Source organism: Schistocerca gregaria, unplaced genomic scaffold (assembly GCF_023897955.1).
Source record: "Schistocerca gregaria isolate iqSchGreg1 unplaced genomic scaffold, iqSchGreg1.2 ptg000066l, whole genome shotgun sequence".
NCBI lineage: Eukaryota > Metazoa > Arthropoda > Insecta > Orthoptera > Acrididae > Schistocerca > Schistocerca gregaria.
The window spans coordinates 5,169,019-5,192,131 of NW_026061707.1; the positions used below are offsets into that span (position 1 = coordinate 5,169,019).

General features: G+C 50.4%; 8 non-coding genes across 8 annotated transcripts; all 8 read right to left on the minus strand.

Moving 5' to 3' along the window:
• Positions 1-859: 859 nt before the first annotated feature.
• On the minus strand, positions 860-932 carry Trnak-cuu (transfer RNA lysine (anticodon CUU)). The gene has a single exon. It is a non-coding gene; the product is annotated as a tRNA-Lys (tRNA).
• A 6,888-nt stretch (positions 933-7,820) lies between these two features.
• Positions 7,821-7,893, minus strand: Trnak-cuu (transfer RNA lysine (anticodon CUU)). Its single transcript has one exon. It is a non-coding gene; the product is annotated as a tRNA-Lys (tRNA).
• A 1,424-nt stretch (positions 7,894-9,317) lies between these two features.
• Trnak-cuu (transfer RNA lysine (anticodon CUU)) lies at positions 9,318-9,390 on the minus strand. Its single transcript has one exon. It is a non-coding gene; the product is annotated as a tRNA-Lys (tRNA).
• A 1,625-nt stretch (positions 9,391-11,015) lies between these two features.
• On the minus strand, positions 11,016-11,088 carry Trnak-cuu (transfer RNA lysine (anticodon CUU)). Its single transcript has one exon. It is a non-coding gene; the product is annotated as a tRNA-Lys (tRNA).
• A 1,434-nt stretch (positions 11,089-12,522) lies between these two features.
• On the minus strand, positions 12,523-12,595 carry Trnak-cuu (transfer RNA lysine (anticodon CUU)). The gene has a single exon. It is a non-coding gene; the product is annotated as a tRNA-Lys (tRNA).
• A 1,434-nt stretch (positions 12,596-14,029) lies between these two features.
• On the minus strand, positions 14,030-14,102 carry Trnak-cuu (transfer RNA lysine (anticodon CUU)). Its single transcript has one exon. It is a non-coding gene; the product is annotated as a tRNA-Lys (tRNA).
• Positions 14,103-15,542: 1,440 nt separating this feature from the next.
• Trnak-cuu (transfer RNA lysine (anticodon CUU)) lies at positions 15,543-15,615 on the minus strand. The gene has a single exon. It is a non-coding gene; the product is annotated as a tRNA-Lys (tRNA).
• Positions 15,616-22,426: 6,811 nt separating this feature from the next.
• Trnak-cuu (transfer RNA lysine (anticodon CUU)) lies at positions 22,427-22,499 on the minus strand. The gene has a single exon. It is a non-coding gene; the product is annotated as a tRNA-Lys (tRNA).
• Positions 22,500-23,113: the final 614 nt, after the last annotated feature.

The following is a 23,113-nucleotide window of genomic DNA, read 5'->3' on the forward strand; positions in this document are numbered from 1 at the left end:
TATGTGTTTTCGTTCTACACAGCCGCTGCCCTTGCTCTTTCCCACCCATTCGTTACATTCAACCTCTTACGTGACCGACCAAATATAGACTGGGAAACAAGACCACAAACTTTGTGCATACGAAATCGAAGGCAGGGCGTGCCTCGCCGCATTTGCCACGATGGCCATTTGCTACTTCTGCAGAAGCGGCGGCGGCGACGACGACGACGACGACGACGACGACGACCGCGAGAGGCTCTGACATATGTGAGAAATACATCTATAAAATGTAATTCAGACTGCCTCGTCCCACCTTATGCTATACCGCTTTGGCAAAGGCTTTACCTGCGCCATTCGCCTTAATCACATCTGAGAGTAATTCTTAATAAAAGGCATGTCGCTAATTGTTCGTCATCACAGATACTGTTTGCTATACGGCCACGACGCGCAACTGATTTCCAAAATTCGACTTCTTCCTTTGAGGATGGAAGTCACGACCCTTGGTTTACTAGTCCAGTGCTCTACCACTGAGCTAAAGGGGCGCGTCCTAGCGTTACTTTTGCGTACTTCGTCCTTACGGTCGTCTGGATCATCAGACTTCAGCTGACAACACTTCATATTACTGACTAATATTTGCAGCTATGGCGACCCATTACTGCTTGGCTACACATCTTACACGTAACCGACGTCCTCTCCAAACAACAACACTTGCATTTCAGAACATGTCTTTCACACATGTCTACAAAATCACCTTCACCTTCAAATACAGTTTCCTTGCGACTGACAGAGACGTAGGCAAAGTTTAAAGTTGCTATTTCCATTACATCACGTTAATCAGAAAAACAGTAATTTACATCTGCAGCGGAACAAAATTCCGTTCCGCCCAGCGTGGGGCTCGAACCCACGACCCTGAGATTAAGAGTATCATGCTCTACCGACTGAGCTAGCCGGGCTGCTTGGGTGAATACTTGCCGGGCAGCACGTCACACAGTACTCGTTTGGGTTGGGTGGTCCCATACAGAATCTCTCCATGCTGCCTAATGTTTTCCTAACGTCACACTCGTCACGTACTTCACTTTTATTTCATAATCATTTCTGAGAGGTAAAGGAATTGCATGACAACCTGCAGAGCTAGTGGCGTCAAAATTAACACTCATACTTGATGTGACTCAAAAGGCGAACGAGTTACTTTCCGACGTTGTTTTAGATGTGCAACTGCTAGTGGAAACTCGCGGTGACGGCACTCTGCCGACCATTTCGCTAGTTAACACCGGTCTTGTAGTGTGTGTTTCAAGCTCAAGAGCATCTCCAAGCAGAAAATGGTCAACAGCAACATTCAGACGGTTTCGTACTGCTCAAATGCTACATTAAAACGGTATGTTTCTTATTCAGAAATGATAAAACACGAGCGTGACAGCATTCGAACCTGTAATCTTCAGATCCGAAGTCCGACGCCTTATCCATTAGGCCACACAGTCACTGACGACCAATTGCAACTTTTATATGACTTATCTCGAAACGCTCACACCCCTGATAATTTGTGTTTTCGTTCTACACAGCCGCTGCCCTTGCTCTTTCCCACCCATTCGTTACATTCAACCTCTTACGTGACCGACCAAATATAGACTGGGAAACAAGACCACACACTTTGTGCATACGGAATCGAAGGCAGGGCGTGCCTCGCCGCATTTGCCACGATGGCCATTTGCTACTTCTGCAGAAGCGGCGGCGGCGGGCACGACGACGACGACGACGACGACGACGACCGCGAGAGGCTCTGACATATGTGAGACATACACCTATAAAATGTAATTCAGACTGCCGCGTCCCACCTTATGCTGTACCGCTTTTTTTTTTTTTTTTTTTCCTTTATTGTGATTTTAATACCTGTGACAAACAGGTAGGCCGGCAGCGGACCAAGTATGCCGCTCTTCGGCCTCAGAGTATACACAGAACAGAGATGAGTGAGATATAAAAACAATCAAGACGGCGGGGTACAAACAGTAGACAAAACAGAGTTAAAACGGAGTCGGTCACGTGCGTAGCACAATGGATAAAAGCGGAGAAACACGGTGCACAAACGCAGATGGCAGATGGCCACACGTGAACCAGCGGAGCACAAACGACGAAACACAAACACACTGCAGGAGAGTCGAGGCACAAACACATGCGATGGTCTTCGGCGTAGGACGATGAAAGTAACTGATGGAAGACAGCAGAGTCGTGGCCTGCCAAGGGGAAAAGGTGTGGGGAAGAGGAGAGAGAGGGGGAGGGGAAGATGCCAGTGGAGGAGAGGGATGGAGGAGAAGGGGGAGGGTAGGGGGAGTGGAAGCCCAAGGAGAAAGGGGAGGGGAGGGAGGGAGAGAAGGGAGAGAGGGTGCCCACAGGAAAAGGAGAGGAGAGGGAAGGTAAGGCTCAAAGTTGGTAGGAGGGGTAGATGGAGGGGAGGAGGGCATCATCAGGGAGGGGGAGTTGACGGAAGCCACCGAGGGAGAGGGTGTGGAGGGTGTAAAGATGGAGAGCAGGTGGGATATAGGAATGCAGGCGCGGCAGCGGGTTGGGGTGGGAGAGGATGGGAGAGACAAGAGGGTGTGGAGGATCAAGCTTGCGGGAGGTGTAGAGGATCCGTAACCGTTCGAGGAAAAGGAGGAGGTGCGGGAAGGGAATCAGGTCATAGAGGATCCGCGTGGGGGAAGGGAGACGGATGCGATAGGCGAGGCGGAGCGCATGGCGTTCTAGGATCTGAATGGACTTGTAGAAGGTAGGAGGGGCAGAGATCCAGGCGGGATGAGCATAGCAAAGGATAGGACGGATGAGGGACTTGTAGGTGTAGAGGATGGTGGAAGGGTCCAGACCCCATGTACGGCCAGATAGGAGCTTAAGGAGGCGGAGGCGGGAGCGTGCCTTGGCTTGGATCGTCCGGAGATGTGGGTTCCAGGAGAGGCGACGGTCGAGGGTGACACCAAGGTACTTGAGAGTAGGTGTGAGGGTGATGGGACGGCCATAAATAGTAAGATAGAAATCAAGGAGACGGAAGGAACGAGTGGTTTTGCCTACAATGATCGCCTGGGTCTTGGAAGGATTGACCTTGAGCAACCACTGGTTACACCAAGTGGTGAACCGGTCAAGATAGGATTGGAGAAGGTGCTGGGAGCGTTGCAGGGTGGGAGCGAGGGCAAGGAAGGCAGTGTCATCGGCGTACTGGAGAAGGTGTAGGGGAGGTGCAGGTGGAGGCATGTCTGCCGTGTAAAGGAGGTAGAGAAGAGGGGAAAGGACGGAACCTTGGGGCACACCGGCGGAGGGGTAGAAGGTGTAGGAATCAGTGTTGTGGATGGTGACATAGGAAGGACGGTGGGAAAGGAAGGAAGCGACCAGACGGACATAGTTGAGAGGAAGAGCAAAGGTTTGGAGCTTGAAAAGGAGACCGGAATGCCACACACGGTCATATGCGCGTTCGAGGTCGAGGGAAAGGAAGATGGCGGAACGACGGGAATTGAGTTGTTCGGAGAGGAGGTGAGTGAGGTGAAGGAGGAGGTCATCGGCTGAGAAGGACGGCCGAAAGCCACATTGGGTAGGGGGGAGGAGGCGGTGTTGGTGAAGGTGCTTGTGTAGGCGGCGGGTAAGAATGGATTCCAGGACCTTGCTGAAGACCGAGGTAAGGCTGATGGGACGGTAGGAGGAGACAGCGGAAGGCGGTTTGTCGGGCTTGAGGAACATCAGGATCCGGGAGGTTTTCCACAGGTCGGGGTAGTAGCCGGTGGACAGGACCACATTGTAGAGCCTGGCCAATGTGGAGAGGAAGGAGGCAGGAGCTTCACGGAGGTGACGGTAAGTAACACGATCGTGACCGGGAGCAGTGTTGCGTTTAGGGCGAAGTGTAGCAATGATATCTTGAGTGGTGATTGGGGTATTTAGTTCTGTGTGTGTGATGTTGTCCAAGTACTGGAAGCCAGGAGCAAGCGGGGGGACAGAGGTATCAGTTCGATCACGGACATCAGGAAAGAGGGAATAATCGAACTGGGGATCGTCAGGGATGGTAAGGATATCGGAGAGGTAGGAGGCGAAATGGTTGGCCTTACTAAGGGTATCAGGGAAGGGGTGGTCATCATGAAGGAGAGGGTAGTAGGGAGAGGGTTTAGATCCGGTAAGGCGGCGGAAGGCTGACCAGTACTTGGACGAGTTGATAGGTAAGGTGGCATTAAGACGGGTGCATGTCTGTCGCCAGTCCCGGCGTTTCTTTGCCGTGAGTAAGTTCCTGATGTGTCGCTGTAGTTGCCGGTGGCGTCGTAGTGTGTCCTGGTCACGTGTGTGAAGGAAGGCACGGTAGAGCCGGCGGGATTCACGCAGGAGAAGGACGGCCTGTGGGGGTAAGGTGGGGCGGTGCGGATGGATGGCAATGGTAGGGACGTGGGCCTCCACGGCCTCAGACAAGGTCTGCTGGAGAAAGGAGGCAGCACGGGTAACGTCATCAGGTTGGTGGTAGGTGAGGGGGTGGCTATCGACCTGGAGAGCAAGGGAGTCCCGGTAGGCATTCCAGTTGGCACGGGAGTAGTCATGGACATATTTCGGGGGAGGGTCATGGCGCGGGTCGGGACGGGGGCGACGACCGTCTGATACAGTGAGGAGGACAGGGAGATGGTCACTGCCAATGGGATCAAGGACGTCCACCGCTATGCGGCCAAGCAGGGTGGGGGAGGCTAGGACGACATCGGGAGTGGTATTGGATTCAGGGCGGGTGTGTTGGGGAATTGGAAGGACGTCGCCTTGGAGGGTGGCAAGGAACCGATGCCACCGCCGTAACTGGGCGGCAGAACGACTATGGATGTTAAGGTCGGCGGCGATCACGTAGGAGGAGAAGGTACGGTCGATGTGGGAAAGGAAGTCGAAAGGAATAGGTGCAGCGGGGCGGACATAGATGGTGGCACAGGTAAGGGTAAGGCCGGGGAAGAAGAGACTAAGGATCAAGTGTTCTGTGGGGTCAGGAAGGAGGGGTTGGAGCCGGACAGGGATCTGGCGGTGGTGGCCAATGGCAACTCCGCCACGCGCTATCTGGAGTGGATTGTCAGACCGGTGAAGGAGGTAGGGCGAGGTGTGGACGGTGTGGTGGGGCTGAAGAAAGGTTTCGTTCAGAAGGAAGGCATCCACACGGTGGGTCGTAAGGGTATGCATAAGGAGGTGCTTGTTGGTGGGAAGGGAGCGGATGTTATTGAACAGGATACGGTGCTGTCGTGCCATAATGGGAATTTAAACGAGGGTGTCGAGACGGGAGAAGGTGAAATGGGCCTGGTTGTGGGAATAGGCGGCGTAGGTGTTGAGGTGGAACACGGAACGGGCAGCGAGGGAAATCTGGTGGAGGGTGTGGGGACGCTGAAAGGGATGGACGTTCTGGAGCACTATTGTGACGAACCTGATGATGTCCTCTGCGGTGGGGGGAGGACGGAGGGAATTGCCAGGAGGGGTGGGGTCATCCAAAGGGCGGAGAGGAACAGTGAGTTCAGGAGCGGATGGAGGAGGTCGAGCCTTGCATTTCTGGGAGTAGGTAGGGTGTTGGAGGTTGCAGGTATTGCAGGAGGGAGGAGACTGAAGGTTGGGGCACTGCCGGAGGAAGTGCGCTTGCTTACAATGCGGGCAGACTGGGGCCTCGCGGCACTCTGATGTTGGGTGTGCGTTATAACGCAGACACCTCTGGCAGCGAATGGATTGTGGTGGGGAGCGGGAGGGGTCAACCTTATACCGGCGGTGGAAGAGGAGGGCACCCTCCTTAAGGAGATGGTCGATGGAGGGAGCGTGTTCGGAGAAAACTCGCATAAGGCGAGTGGGGCCCGCAGAGTTGAAAATGCGGCGAACAGCTCGCACCTCCAGGTACGGGTGGGCCTTCAACTCCGCCAGCACCTCTTCCTCCGTGATCGTCGGGCTAAGCCGAGTGATCACGGCGGTGAGGGTCGGCGGGCGACGTGGGGGTTGGGGTTGACGGGGGGAGGAAGGGGAAGGAGCAGGGGCAAGGGAGGCATTAGGTCCAAATCGGGTGAGAGGAATTCGGGAGAGGATGTCGGAGTGTAGGGTAGGGCTTGGGGAGGTGATCAAGACAGAGTCCCTACGGGGGGTAAGAAGGGAGATGGGGGCTGCAGGGAAGTATTGGCGGAGGAGCAAGGTCAGGTTGCGGGCCTCCAGGAGAGAGGGATCAGGACGGGAGAGGAGATACTTGTAGGAGGGGGAGTTAGAAGAGGAAGTAGAGGGGGCTGGAGGGGAGACATCCATGGCATCTAGGGGTGGGGGAGGGGGAAGATGCTGGGACTTCTTGGGTGCAGAGGAGGCGGGGGTGCCACTGGGACGCTTAACAGCGGGGACAGGATGGGAGGAGGTGTGGGGCACAGGAGTGACGGGGAGATGACGGGAAGCGGCAGGTCCCGGTGTCGGTGCTGGTGCTGGTGCTGCTGTTGGTGCTGCTGTTGGTGCTGCTGCTGGTTGTGGCGCTGCTGCAGGTGGTGGTGCTGGCGCCGGCGAAGGTGCGGCATGGGTCGTAGCCCGACGAGACACAACCCTGGCAGGGGCCGCATGAGTGGTGTGGGGGAGTGGGGGAAAGGGGTCGTGTGTGGAGGCTTGGGGAGAAGGAGCAGGGGATGGGGCGACAAAGGGAGCTGGGGTGGGAAGGGTGAGGAGGGGCGGGATATAGTAGGACGGGGGCGACTGAGCACACCAAGTAAGAGTAGTGGCAGCGAGGGAGGGCGTCGTATAGACGATGGCGGTGGTAGTGGCGGTGGTGGTGGGGGTGGTCATGATGGCAGTAAGGAAAACTGGAAACACAGAAAAGAAGAATGGGGACAGACAAGGGACAAAGTCAGGAACAGATTACAGATGACAGATGAGAGACGTCGAGGAGCGAAAGGATGAAGGCAAAGACGAAGACGAGAATAGCGACGACAACGAAAGCAGGAGAGGAAGACGAAGCACTGGGTCCTGGCGGCGGCGGCGGCGGCGGCGGCGGCGGGGGCCGGAAGCTGCGGCGGCGGCGGCGGCGGCGGCGGCGGCGGGGGCCGGAAGCTGCGGCGGCGGCGGCGGCGGCGGCGGCTGGGTCCGGAAGCTGCGGCTGGGTCCGGCGACGACTGCTACTGCAAAACTGGCGGCACTGGAAACTGCTGCTGCTGCTGCTGCTGCTGCTGCTGGCGGTTCCGGAACTGCGACTGCGACTGCGACTGAGACTGCGACTGCGACTTCTGCGAAGCCCTAACACTTCGATACGTAGCAGTACTCTGCAAGGTATCGAAGGGCGGAACTCTATGCTGTACCGCTTTGGCAAAGGCTTTATCTGCGCCATTCGCCTTAATCACATCTGAGAGTAATTCTTAATAAAAGGCATGTCGCTAATTGTTCGTCATCACAGATACTGTTTGCTATACGGCCACGACGCGCAACTGATTTCCAAAATTCGACTTCTTCCTTTGAGGACGGAACTCACGATCCTTGGTTAAATAGTCCACTGCTCTACCACTGAGCTAAAGAGGCGCGGCCTAGCGGTACTTTTGAGTACTTCGTCCTTACGGTCGTCTGGATCATCAGACTTCAGCTGACAACACTTCATAATACCGACTAATATTTGCAGCTATGGCGACCCATTACTGCTTGGCTACACATCTTACACGTAACCGATGTCCTCTCCAAACAACAACACTTGCATTTCAGAACATGTCTTTCACACATGTCTACAAAATCACCTTCACCTTCAAATACAGTTTCCTTGCGACTGACAGAGACGTAGGCAAAGTTTAAAGTTGCTATTTCCATTACATCACGTAAATCAGAAAAACAGTAATTTACATCTGCAGCGAAACAAAATTCCGTTCCGCCCAGCGTGGGGCTCGAACCCACGACCCTAAGATTAAGAGTCTCATGCTCTACCGACTGAGCTAGCCGGGCTGCTTGGGTGAATACTTGCCGGTCAGCACGTCACACAGTACTCGTTTGGGTTGGGTGGTCCCATACAGAATCTCTCCATGCTGCCTAATGTTTTCCTAACGTCACACTCGTCACGTACTTCACTTTTATTTCATAATCATTTCTGTGAGGTAAAGGAATTGCATGACAACCTGCAGAGCTAGTGGCGTCAAAATTAACACTCATACTTGATGTGACTCAAAAGGCGAACGAGTTACTTTCCGACGTTGTTTTAGATGTGCAAGTGCTAGTGGAAACTCGCGGTGACGGCACTCTGCCGACCATTTCGCTAGTTAACACCGGTCTTGTAGTGTGTGTTTCAAGCTCAAGAGCATCTCCAAGCAGAAAATGGTCCACAGCAACATTCAGACGGTTTCGTACTGCTCAAATGCTACATTAAAACGGTATGTTTCTTATTCAGAAATGATAAAACACGAGCGTGACAGCATTCGAACCTGTAATCTTCAGGTCCGAAGTCCGACGCCTTATCCATTAGGCCACACAGTCACTGACGACCAATTGCAACTTGTATATGACTTATCTCGAAACGCTCACACCCCTGATAATTTGTGTTTTCGTTCTACACAGCCGCTGCCCTTGCTCTTTCCCACCCATTCGTTACATTCAACCTCTTACGTGACCGACCAAATATAGACTGGGAAACAAGACCACACACTTTGTGCATACGGAATCGAAGGCAGGGCGTGCCTCGCCGCATTTGCCACGATGGCCATTTGCTACTTCTGCAGAAGCGGCGACGACGACGACGACGACCGCGTGAGGCTCTGACATATGTGAGAAATACATCTATAAAATGTAATTCAGACTGCCTCGTCCCACCTTTGCTGTACCGCTTTGGCAAAGGCTTTATCTGCGCCATTCGCCTTAATCACATCTGAGAGTAATTCTTAATAAAAGGCATGTCGCTAATTGTTCGTCATGACAGATACTGTTTGCTATACGGCCACGACGCGCAACTGATTTCCAAAATTCGACTTCTTCCTTTGAGGATGGAACTCACGATCCTTGGTTAAATAGTCCACTGCTCTACCACTGAGCTAAAGAGGCGCGGCCTAGCGGTACTTTTGAGTACTTCGTCCTTACGGTCGTCTGGATCATCAGACTTCAGCTGACAACACTTCATAATACCGACTAATATTTGCAGCTATGGCGACCCATTACTGCTTGGCTACACATCTGACACTTAACCGATGTCCTCTCCAAACAACAACACTTGCATTTCAGAACATGTCTTTCACACATGTCTACAAAATCACCTTCACCTTCAAACACAGTTTCCTTGCGACTGACAGAGACGTAGGCAAAGTTTAAAGTTGCTATTTCCATTACATCACGTTAATCAGAAAAACAGTAATTTACATCTGCAGCGGAACAAAATTCCGTTCCGCCCTGCGTGGGGCTCGAACCCACGACTCTGAGATTAAGAGTCTCATGCTCTACCAACAGAGCTAGCCGGGCTGCTTCGGTGAATACTTGCCGGGCAGCACGTCACACAGTACACGTTTGGGTTGGGTGGTCCATACAGAATCTCTCCATGCTGCCTAATGTTTTCCTAACGTCACACTCGTCACGTACTTCACTTTTATTTCATAATCATTTCTGAGAGTTAAAGGAATTGCATGAAAACCTGCAGAGCTAGTGGCGTCAAAATTAACACTTATACTTGATGTGACTCAAAAGGCGAACGAGTTACTTTCCGACGTTGTTTTAGATGTGCAAGTGCTAGTGGAAACTCGCGGTGACGGCACTCTGCCGACCATTTCGCTAGTTAACACCGGTCTTGTAGTGTGTGTTTCAAGCTCAAGAGCATCTCCAAGCAGAAAATGGTCAACAGCAACATTCAGACGGTTTCGTACTGCTCAAATGCTACATTAAAACGGTATGTTTCTTATTCAGAATTGATAAAATATGAGCGTGACAGCATTCGAACCTGTAATCTTCAGATCCGAAGTCCGACGCCTTATCCATTTTTTTTTTTTTTTTTTTTTTTTGTAATCTCATTTTGTTCGTTATTGTTCGTTTCAATTGTTCGTGGCGGACGTCACCTGACGCCCATTGAAGTTCGTTACTGATCCAGTCACTCAGTTTTTTTTATTACAGAGGGCAGCTAACCCTCTGACCGAACACGCTGAGCTACCGTGCCGGCTATCCATTAGGCCACACAGTCACTGACGACCAAATGCAACTTTTATATGACTTATCTCGAAAACGCTCACACCCCTGATAATTTGTGTTTTCGTTCTACACAGCCGCTGCCCTTGCTCTTTCCCACCCATTCGTTACATTCAACCTCTTACGTGACCGACCAAATATAGACTGGGAAACAAGACCACACACTTTGTGCATACGGAATCGAAGGCAGGGCGTGCCTCGCCGCATTTGACACGATGGCCATTTGCTACTTCTGCAGAAGCGGCGGCGGCGGCGACGACGACGTTGACGACGACGACCGCGAGAGGCTCTGACATATGTGAGAAATACATCTATAAAATGTAATTCAGACTGCCGCGTCCCACCTTATGCTGTACCGCTTTGGCAAAGGCTTTATCTGCTCCATTCGCCTTAATCACATCTGAGAGTAATTCTTAATAAAAGGCAAGTCGCTAATTGTTCGTCATCACAGATACTGTTTGCTATACGGCCACGACGCGCAACTGATTTCCAAAATTCGACTTCTTCCTTTGAGGATGGAACTCACGACCATTGGTTTGCTAGTCCAGTTTTCTACCACTGAGCTAAATGGGCGCGGCCTAGCGGTACTTTTGTGTACTTCGTCCTTACGGTCCTCTGGATCATCAGAAATCAGCTGACAACGCTTCATATTACCGACTAATATTTGCAGCTATGGCGACCCATTACTGCTTGGCTACACATCTGACACTTAACCTATGTCCTCTCCAAACAACAACACTTGCATTTCAGAACATGTCTTTCACACATGTCTACAAAATCACCTTCACCTTCAAATACAGTTTCCTTGCGACTGACAGAGACGTAGGCAAAGTTTAAAGTTGCTATTTCCATTACATCACGTTAATCAGGAAAACAGTAATTTACATCTGCAGCGGAACAAAATTCCGTTCCGCCCAGCGTGGGGCTCGAACCCTCGACCCTGAGAATAAGAGTCTCATGCTCTACCAGCTGAGCTAGCCGGGCTGCTTCGGTGAATACTTGCCGGGCAGCACGTCACACAGTACTCGTTTGGGTTTGGTGGTCCCATACAGAACCTCTCCATGCTGCCTAATGTTTTCCTAACGTCACACTCGTCACGTACTTCACTTTTATTTTATAATAATTTCTGAGAGGTAAAGGAATTGCATGAGAACCTGCAGAGCTAGTGGCGTCAAAAGTAACACTCATACTTGATGTGACTCAAAAGGCGACCGAGTTACTTTCCGACGTTGTTTTAGATGTGCAAGTGCTAGTGGAAACTCGCGGTAACGCCACTCTGCCGACCATTTCGCTAGTTTACACCGGTCTTGTAGTGTGTGTTTCAAGCTCAAGAGCATCTCCAAGCAGAAAATGGTCAACAGCAACATTCAGACGGTTTCGTACTGCTCAAATGCTACATTAAAACGGTATGTTTCTTATTCAGAAATGATAAAACACGAGCGTGACAGCATTCGAACCTGTAATCTTCAGATCCGAAGTCCAACGCCTTATCCATTAGGCCACACAGTCACTGACGACCAAGTGCACCTTGTATATGACTCATCTTGAAACGGTCACACCCCTGAAAATTTGTGTTTTCGTTCTACACAGCCGCTGCCCTTGCTCTTTCCCACCCATTCGTTACATTCAACCTCTTACGTGACCGACCAAATATAGACTGGGAAACAAGACCACACACTTTGTGCATACGGAATCGAAGGCAGGGCGTGCCTCGCCGCATTTGCCACAATGGCCATTTGCTACTTCTGCAGAAGCGGCGGCGGCGACGACGTTGACGACGACGACCTCGAGAGGCTCTGACATATGTGAGAAATACATCTATAAAATGTAATTCAGACTGCCTCGTCCCACCTTATGCTGTACCGCTTTGGCAAAGGCTTTATCTGCGCCATTCGCCTTAATCACATCTGAGAGTAATTCTTAATGAAAGGCATGTCGCTAATTGTTCGTCATCACAGATACTGTTTGCTATTCGGCCACGACGCGCAACTGATTTCCAAAATTCGACTTCTTCCTTTGAGGATGGAACTCACGACCATTGGTTTGCTAGTCCAGTTTTCTACCACTGAGCTAAATGGGCGCGGCCTAGCGGTACTTTTGTGTACTTCGTCCTTACGGTCCTCTGGATCATCAGAAATCAGCTGACAACGCTTCATATTACCGACTAATATTTGCAGCTATGGCGACCCATTACTGCTTGGCTACACATCTGACACTTTACCTATGTCCTCTCCAAACAACAACACTTGCATTTCAGAACATGTCTTTCACACATGTCTACAAAATCACCTTCACCTTCAAATACAGTTTCCTTGCGACTGACAGAGACGTAGGCAAAGTTTAAAGTTGCTATTTCCATTACATCACGTTAATCAGAAAAACAGTAATTTACATCTGCAGCGGAACAAAATTCCGTTCCGCCCAGCGTGGGGCTCGAACCCTCGACCCTGAGAATAAGAGTCTCATGCTCTACCAGCTGAGCTAGCCGGGCTGCTTCGGTGAATACTTGCCGGGCAGCACGTCACACAGTACTCGTTTGGGTTGGGTGGTCCCATACAGAATCTCTCCATGCTGCCTAATGATTTCCTAACGTCACACTCGTCACGTACTTCACTTTTATTTCATAATAATTTCTGAGAGGTAAAGGAATTGCATGACAACCTGCAGAGCTAGTGGCGTCAAAATTAACACTCATACTTGATGTGACTCAAAAGGCGACCGAGTTACTTTCCGACGTTGTTTTAGATGTGCAAGTGCTAGTGGAAACTCGCGGTGACGCCACTCTGCCGACCATTTCGCTAGTTAACACCGGTCTTGTAGTGTGTGTTTCAAGCTCAAGAGCATCTCCAAGCAGAAAATGGTCAACAGCAACATTCAGACGGTTTCGTACTGCTCAAATGCTACATTAAAACGGTATGTTTATTATTCAGAAATGATAAAACACGAGCGTGACAGCATTCGAACCTGTAATCTTCAGATCCGAAGTCCGACGCCTTATCCATTAGGCCACACAGTCACTGACGACCAAGTGCACCTTGTATATGACTCATCTCGAAACGGTCACACCCCTGAAAATTTGTGTTTTCGTTCTACACAGCCGCTGCCCTTGCTCTTTCCCACCCATTCGTTACATTCAACCTCTTACGTGACCGACCAAATATAGACTGGGAAACAAGACCACACACTTTGTGCATACGGAATCGAAGGCAGGGCGTGTCTCGCCGCATTTGCCACGATGGCCATTTGCTACTTCTGCAGAAGCGGCGGCGGCGACGACGTTGACGACGACGACCTCGAGAGGCTCTGACATATGTGAGAAATACATCTATAAAATGTAATTCAGACTGCCTCGTCCCACCTTATGCTGTACCGCTTTGGCAAAGGCTTTATCTGCTCCATTCGCCTTAATCACATATGAGAGTAATTCTTAATAAAAGGCATGTCGCTAATTGTTCGTCATCACAGATACTGTTTGCTATACGGCCACGACGCGCAACTGATTTCCAAAATTCGACTTCTTCCTTTGAGGATGGGACTCACGACCCTTGGTTTACTAGTCCAGTGCTCTACCACTGAGCTAAAGGGGCGCGTCCTAGCGTTACTTTTGCGTACTTCGTCCTTACGGTCGTCTGGATCATCAGACTTCAGCTGACAACACGTCATATTATTGACTAATATTTGCAGCTATGGCGACCCATTACTGCTTGGCTACACATCTGACACGTAACCGATGTTCTCTCCAAACAACAACACTTGCATTTCAGAACATGTCTTTCACACATGTCTACAAAATCACCTTCACCTTCAAATACAGTTTCCTTGCGACTGACAGAGACATAGGCAAAGTTTAAAGTTGCTATTTCCATTACATCACGTTAATCAGAAAAACAGTAATTTACATCTGCAGCGGAACAAAATTCCGTTCCGCCCAGCGTGGTGCTCGAACCCACGATGCTGAGATTAAGAGTCTCATGCTCTACCGACTGAGCTAGCCGGGCTGCTTCGGTGAATACTTGCCGGGTAAGACGTCACACAGTACTCGTTTGGGTTGGGTGGTCCCATACAGAATCTCTCCATGCTGCCTAATGTTTTCCTAACGTCACACTCGTCACGTACTTCACTTTTATTTCATAATCATTTCTGAGAGGTAAATGAATTGCATGACAACCTGCAGAGCTAGTGGCGTCAAAATTAACACTTATACTTGATGTGACTCAAAAGGCGAACGAGTTACTTTCCCACGTTGTTTTAGATGTGCAAGTGCCAGTGGAAACTCGCGGTGACGCCACTCTGCCGAACATTTCGCTAGTTAACACCGGTCTTGTAGTGTGTGTTTCAAGCTCAAGAGCATCTCCAAGCAGAAAATGGTCAACAGCAACATTCAGACGGTTTCGTACTGCTCAAATGCTACATTAAAACGGTATGTTTCTTATTCAGAAATGATAAAACACGAGCGTGACAGCATTCGAACCTGTAATCTTCAGATCCGAAGTCCGACGCCTTATCCATTAGGCCACACAGTCACTGACGACCAAGTGCGCCTTGTATATGACTCATCTCGAAACGCTCACACCCCTGATAATTTGTGTTTTCGTTCTACACAGCCGCTGCCCTTGCTCTTTCCCACCCATTCGTTACATTCAACCTCTTACGTGACCGACCAAATATAGACTGGGAAACAAGACCACACACTTTGTGCATACGGAATCGAAGGCAGGGCGTGCCTCGCCGCATTTGCCACGTTGGCCATTTGCTACTTCTGCAGAAGCGGCGGCGGCGACGACGACGACGACGACGACGACGACCGCGAGAGGCTCTGACATATGTGAGAAATACATCTATAAAATGTAATTCAGACTGCCTCGTCCCACCTTATGCTGTACCGCTTTGGCAAAGGCTTTATCTGCGCCATTCGCCTGAATCACATCTGAGAGTAATTCTTAATAAAAGGCATGTCGCTAATTGTTCGTCATCACAGATACTGTTTGCTATACGGCCACGACGCGCAACTGTTTTCCAAAATTCGACTTCTTCCTTTGAGGATGGAACTCACGACCCTTGGTTTACTAGTCCAGCGCTCTACCACTGAGCTAAAGGGGCGCGTCCTAGCGGTACTTATACGTACTTTGTCCTTACGGTCGTCTGGATCATCAGACTTCAGCTGACAACACTTCATATTACCGACTAATATTTGCAGCTATGGCGACTCATTACTGCTTGGCTACACATCTGACACGTAACCGACGTCCTCTCCAAACAACAATACCTGCATTTCAGAACATGTCTTTCACACATGTCTATATAATCACCTTCACCTTCAAATACAGTTTCCTTGCGACTGACAGAGACGTAGGCAAAGTTTAAAGTTGCTATTTCCATTACATCATGTTAATCAGAAAAACAGTAATTTACATCTGCAGCGGAGCAAAATTCCGTTCCGCCCAGCGTGGGGCTCGAACACACGACCCTGAGATTAAGAGTCTCATGCTCTACCGACTGAGCTAGCCGGGCTGCTTCGGTGAATACTTGCCGGGCAGCACGTCACACAGTACTCGTTTGGGTTGGGTGGTCCCATAAAGAATCTCTCCATGCTGCCTAATGTCACGTACTTCACTTTTATTTCATAATCATATCTGAGAGGTAAAGGAATTGCATGACAACCTGCAGAGCTAGTGGCGTCAAAATTAACACTCATACTTGATGTGACTCAAAAGGCGAACGAGTTACTTTCCGACGTTGTTTTAGATGTGCAAGTGCTAGTGGAAACTCGCGGTGACGGCACTCTGCCGACCATTTCGCTAGTTAACCCCGGTCTTGTAGTGTGTTTCAAGCTCAAGAGCATCTCCAAGCAGAAAATGGTCAACAGCAACATTCAGACGGTTTCGTACTGCTCAAATGCTACATTAAAACGGTATGTTTCTTATTCAGAAATGATTAAACACGAGCGTGATAGCATTCGAACCTGTAATCTTCAGATCCGAAGTCCGACGCCTTATCCATTTTTTTTTTCCTTTTCTTTTTCTTTTTTTTTTTTTTTTTACCTCTCGCCCTGCAGCTGCTCACGCTAACCACGGGTTTTTTTTTTTCTTTTAACTTTCTAATAAGACGCTACCCCTTTTTTTTTATCTGGACAGGAAAGGAAAAACTACAAAAAAAATGTCTATTTGCCACCGCCACTTGTATTCTAACAAAAAAATAAAATTAAATGCACCTCTTCAGGCGTTGGCACCTATCTACACCTATTCCAAAACAACTAACCTATTACTGCAAAGGTGTAGGAAAGGAAGAAAGTAGGGGGGAAGAAACATAGAGAGTAGCGATAAAAAAAATGAAATTTGTTGTGAACAGGAACTTTTTTTTATTGTATTGCATTTTTGTTTTCTTTATTTTTCTTTGTTTTTTTGTATGTATGTTTTTAGTTATTCATTTTTTTGTATTATGGCAGTCGTTGCACCAGAATTCTAGGAGTCGCTTGCGCCGTCTGATTGGCGGAACATCCAAACGTGTCTTCTCGAAATTTTAGTGGGGATTCCGTGTGTAGTACGTTCAGAACATCATATCGGCAAAAAAGCATCAGCATCTCATGGCTTGGACGTTCCAGCTGGAAGGCGGGTCATGAAAGGCGCTCCGTAGAAAATTGGAAAAGAACTGCTTGTATCTGGGGTTGCGAACAAGTGCACAATGTCGATCGTTAAGGTACGTCCAATAACCTAGTTCTGATTTCTCATCGGGCCCAAAAAGGTAGCGGACTGTATGACCGCGTATCCAATTCACGGCATTAGTTTTTGTTGTGGGGTAATGAATCACATCCGGGAATAGAAGCGTCAGGAAAATAATCTGAGCAGGCGGCTGTCGGGTGAGGAAAGCCAGGATACACTGCGCAAGCCTCCAGACGTCAGCAGACGGACCACATGAGAACCGATGAGCGTCTGTGTCCTCTACACCACAGTGAACACAGAGTGGTGTGTCAGCAAGGCGGATGCGGTGCAAACGAGACTGGTTGACCTGTTTGCCATTGACGGTGATATACCAGGTGGACTGAACGCTGGTGTCGAGGTAACCAGCATGCACTGCTTTCCACACACGGCGCCATATGATCTGGGGAAACTTGTGTTCAATGGGGTTGGGGGTTTGACACATTTGTAAGGTGTCGTATACAGTCTTTGTCTGGAGTATACGGAGAAGGGGTAAGGAGTGCAGAATGTAACTAATTTCAAAGAAGAAGTACCGAAAGTGATAAAAGGGGGGTGGAATGTCGGATAACATGACCGGGGCTGACATGGAGACTGGTGCGTATTCACGCAAAAGCAGTCCGGTCAGGCTCGTCTTGCAGCGACGCCAGACTTTCAGTTGGGAGCTAACAAAAAGTGCGGTAACTCTGTCTGGCACATGGAATAAGCCCACTCCACCACGCTCCCGCGGGAGGGCAAGGGAGGAATATTGAACTTTAAATAACTTCCCCGCACAGACAAAGGATCCCATTGCCATCTACATACGACGTGCGAGGGTAATCGGAACCGGGAACACTTGTGCCAAATGGGGGATGCGTGAGGCGTGATAAACATTCACGTATTGCGCGCGCTGTATAATGTCGAGGGATCGAAGCCGGTGGTCCACAAGGCCAGCCCTGATCGTTTGTAGGAGACGTCGACCGTTGGTTGCCGCTGAGCGACGGAGGTCATTCATAAAATCAATGCCCAAACAGCGGACGCTGGTGGCCACACTTAGAGGAGCGACAGATCTTTCTGGTAGACCCTCACCAATGAGCAGAACCTTCGATTTGGAAATGTTAAGAGAACTGCCCGATGCCTCCCCATAAGTCGTCACCCAAGTCAGAGCAGCGCGAACATCGTCTTCATTGCGGAGGTAGAGGACTAGATCGTCAGCATAGGCTGTACAACAGAAGCGGTGCCCATGCAATGTCAGGCCCACCAGGCGTTGGCGAAGCCCCTGTAGGAGGGGCTCTAATGCCAAAGCATACAGTATCGTGGAAAGTGGGCATCCCTGTCGGACAGAGCGCTCGATCGCTAGAGGCGCGGTGAGGCGACCATTACAGAGTATTCTTGAAGTTGCGCCGCTCAAGAGCCGCATTACCACGGTGATTGTACGAACCGGAAAACCCATGTGTTGGAGGACCGATTTCAGAAAAGTATGGTCGACACGGTCGAAAGCTTGACGGAAGTCAAGCGATGCCAATGCGCCAGGTAAATGTCGCGAGCGCGCGAGCGCAATCATGTCCCTACAATGGCAAAGGGCCGTATGGATGTTGTTGTCACCGCCCAACGAAGTCTGATCAAGGGAGGTGACGGATCTTGCTGCCTTCTTGAGGCGTGAGGCCAACAAACGGGTGAAAATTTTCATGTCACTGTTGAGTAGAGTGATGGGCCGGTAATCACAGATCCGTGATCGCCCATTTGGCTTAGGGACCAGGATGATGACCCCATCAAGGAAGGTGGCTGGGATCATCGTTGTGGGTGACATCAATTCACGACAGATGGACGTCCAAGCAGGTAACAAAAGGTAGCTAAAATACTTCTAAAAGTCAAGGGGGAGGCCGTCAGGTCCAGGGGACTTGTTGGCAGCCCCCACCTTGATTGCATCTAGGACTTCATCAGAGGTCACTTGTTCCTGAAGTTCTTGAGCCACATCCTCTGGCATGGTGTTGACAGTCATTGCTGCCACCTCCTCAATTAAGGTCGGGGGATGAGGGACGGCAGTGAACAGTTGACGGAAATGAGAATAGAAAGCGTGACCAATGTCGCATTGCGTAGTGTGTCGTCGTCCTTCCGCATCTGTGAGATCGTGGATGAGGGTTCGACGACGACGTCGGCGTTCCCTGAGAAGGTGGTACATCGATGGCGTTTCATGAGGCATATGGTCACGGGTGCAGGATCTGACAGGAGTCCCTTCTAAGCGCCGTCGCGTGAGGGAAGTGATCTGCGCTTTAGCACGATGCACCATCATCTGACGATCAGGAGAGAAGGCCATCGAAGTGCAGTCATGAAGGACTGCATAATAAAAGTCCATGGTGCTCGCTTGCCAGGCTTTGAAGTCTTTGCCATATCCTATCAGCGCCCTGCGCAGAGCTGGTTTCGCGCATGATACCCACCACGATAAGGTGGATGCGTAGGCGGGGCGACGACGATGACAGAGGGCCCACGCATCCTCAACGATTCGTCGGCAGTCAGGGACAGTCAGGTGGGAAACGTTGAATTTCCACAAGCCGCGGCTGTGCCACACTTGTTGGCGGGCGAGGACGACATCGCAGATGTAGGCGTCATGGTCAGAGAAAGCCAGAGGCCATACTTCGGCATGTCGAGTGTCGGCAGCAAGGGAACGTGTGAGGTATATACGATCGAGACGACTAGATGAATGCGCCGTATAATATGTGAAACCTGCACGGGTGCCATGCACCTTTGTCCATGTGTCAACAAGCTGGAGTCTGTCGATGATGACGGAGAGGGCCGCACAAGGGGAATGATGCGGTAATTGATCTTCAGGCCTTTGCGTGGAGTTGAAATCGCCACCGAGGACCATATCATCTAGGGGACCCTCAAACAGCGGCGTTACCTCGTCAGGAAAGAAAGTGTGTCGATCACGACGTCGACTGGAGCCGGACGGCGCATATACATTGAGGATATGGACGCCGAACAGCGTGAGAGCCATACCCCTAGCATTAGCAAGGTACACTACATCTTCAGCAGGGAGTCCAGAACGGAGGAGGATGGCAACTCCACTACCGTTGTCAGAAGCATGGGAGATGTGTGCCACGTAGCCAGTGGGGGCATGGAAATCGGCGACAAACACTTCCTGGAGGAGGGCAATGTCGACATCAGCAGCATAGATGGTCTCACGGAACATTGCCAGTTTATGGGGGGCCCGAATGGTGGCCAGATTCATCGTCGCTATGCGGTAATGTTGGGGGCGTGCTCCCACCATTGGCACAGATGTTCCGGCAGAGATGTCTGGCTGGCGTGTAACATCTGACGTAGTCACCGTTGTCGTAATCACTGGCTGGAAGGTGGGTCAGGCACCTCCATGGGGCACTGCCTGATGGGAGGACCACCATCTCGAACTGCTCCTTCGTCGATATCATCAGCCCAGGAGACTGGAACAGACGGTGAGCGACTGTCACACTCCTCGAGGGCGAGTTGTAGCGACGCTGCTGTAGTGGGGTCCAGGGAGGCACCCTCCTTGGAATCCGTCATATTCGTGTGAGATCGTTCTTCAGATGGGACATCAGGAGCAGCCTCTCCTGTCGTCAGAACGCTCGAAGGGAGATCACTGTCGTGTATCAGCTCCACTGCCTGTGATGCCACATGAAGAAGTGTGTCGTCAGATGGCGTTTGACTCCTCTTCTTCCGTTTTCTGGGCGACCGTTGCTTTCGGAGGTGCTGTTCTGAATCAGAATGTGGATGTTCGATGTCCGAGGTCGCGCCAGTCTGAAGAAAGGCAGAGGTAGGCACCGCATTCGCGTCGATGTCCATCGAGCTCTGGAGAGTTGGTGGTGTCGTAGCCGTCAGAGGAGATGGTGCCGGTGAGGCCATGGCAGCACCGTCATTTCCAGTGGGGAGTGCCGGGTGGAGAAGAGGTGCTTCCTGAAGTGACGCATCGGGGCTGCGTACGGCTGTGGCGTAGCTATCTGGTAAAGAAGCGGCCGTCACTTTGGGAGCTGAGGCACTGGTCGGGACCTGGAGCAAACGTCGGCGGAGACATTCTGACCGAACATGGCCCTCCGGTCCGCAACCAGCACACGTCCGCGGCTGGCCATCATACATAACGATGGCTCGCACGCCACCTATCAGCAGATAGGATGGTACATGTTTGGAGAGTTCGATTTTGATTTGGGGGACACCATTCAACACGTTGTATGTCGTGAATGTCTGCCATTTCTTCGCGATGTGCCCCACAACATTGCCATAGGGTCGGAAAGCTTCGACGACCACATCTTGCGGCACTTCGAAAGGGAGCTCAAAAACCCGGATTGTTCGAAGTCCGAAACCAGCGTGATCGACCGTCACCTCTCCAATATGCCCGTCAGAATGTTTGAACTTGAGTCCGCGTGCGTGTTGTCGAACTACGTTAGCACACGCTTCCTCCGTCGTCATCTTAATATAGACGATGCTGCTAGTGACAGAGAAATGAATACCTATCACTTCCTGAGGGTCCAGACGTAGCTCTTCGCGAATGAATTGCTCAATTTCAAAAGCGCGTGGTCTAGCATGTTCGGCTTGGCATGTTACTTTAACTGTCGCTCGGCGGTAACAGTGCGCCATGAGGTGCAATAGAAATGGACGCTACACAACACGAAATACCGCGACGCGGAAGTAAACAAACTACGGTGCGCTGTCCGGGGCGCGGAGCCGGTCCGCATGCGACCACGGCCGAAAGCCGACTATCCATTAGGCCACACAGTCACTGACGACCAAGTGCAACTTGTATATGACTCATCTCGAAACGCTCACACCCCTGATAATTTGTGTTTTCGTTCTACACAGCCGCTGCCCTTGCTCTTTCCCACCCATTCGTTACATTCAACCTCTTACGTGACCGACCAAATATAGACTGGGAAACAACACCACACACTTTGTGCATACGGAATCGAAGGCAGCGCGTGCCTCGCCGCATTTGCCACGATGGCCATTTGCTACTTCTGCAGAAGCGGCGGCGGCGACGACGACGACGACGACGACCGCGAGAGGCTCTGACATATGTGAGAAATACATCTATAAAATGTAATTCAGACTGCCTCGTCCCACCTTATGCTGTACCGCTTTGGCAAAGGCTTTATCTGCGCCATTTGCCTTAATCAAATCTGAGAGTAATTCTTAATAAAATGCATGTCGCTAATTGTTCGTCATCACAGATACTGTTTGCTATACGGCCACGACGCGCAACTGATTTTCAAAATTCGACCTCTTCCTTTGAGGATGGAACTCACGACCCTTGGTTTACTAGTCCAGTGCTCTACCACTGAGCTAAAGAGGCGCGGCCTAGCGGTACTTTTGCTTACTTCGTCCTTACGGTCGTCTGGATCATCAGACTTCAGCTGACAACACTTCATATTGCGGACTAATATTTGCAGCTATGGCGACCCATTACTGCTTGGCTACACATCTGACACGTAACCGATGTCCTCTCCAAACAACAACACTTGCATTTCAGAACATGTCTTTCACACATGTCTACAAAATCACCTTCACCTTCAAATACAGTTTCCTTGCGACAGAGACGTAGGCAAAGTTTAAAGTTGCTATTTCCATTACATCACGTTAATCAGAAAAACGGTAATTTACATCTGCAGCGGAACAAAATTCCGTTCCGCCCAGCGTGGGGCTCGAACCCACGACCCTGAGAATAAGAGTCTCATGCTCTACCGACTGAGCTAGCCGGGCTGCTTCAGTGAATACTTGCCGGGCAGCACGTCACACAGTACTCGTTTGGGTTGGGTGGTCCCATACAGAATCTCTCCATGCTGCCTAATGTCACGTACTTCACTTTTATTTCATAATCATTTCTGAGAGGTAAAGGAATTGCATGACAACCTGCAGAGCTAGTGGCGTCAAAATTAACACTCATACTTGATGTGACTCAAAAGGCGAACGAGTTACTTTCCGACGTTGTTTTAGATGTGCAAGTGCTAGTGGAAACTCGCGGTGACGGCACTCTGCCGACCATTTCGCTAGTTAACACCGGTCTTGTAGTGTGTGTTTCAAGCTCAAGAGCATCTCCAAGCAGAAAATGGTCAACAGCAACATTCAGACGGTTTCGTACTGCTCAAATGCTACATTAAAACGGTATGTTTCTTATTCAGAAATGATAAAACACGAGCGTGACAGCATTCGAACCTGTAATCTTCAGATCCGAAGTCCGACGCCTTATCCATTTTTTTTTCTTTTTTTTCCTTTTTAGGTTTTTCTTTATTCATATTTTTTTAACACTGTTTTTTCGTTTTTCCTTTGTAATGTCCCAGGGCAGGTAGGTGTAGGCGCGTTGGGCAGGTGTCGTA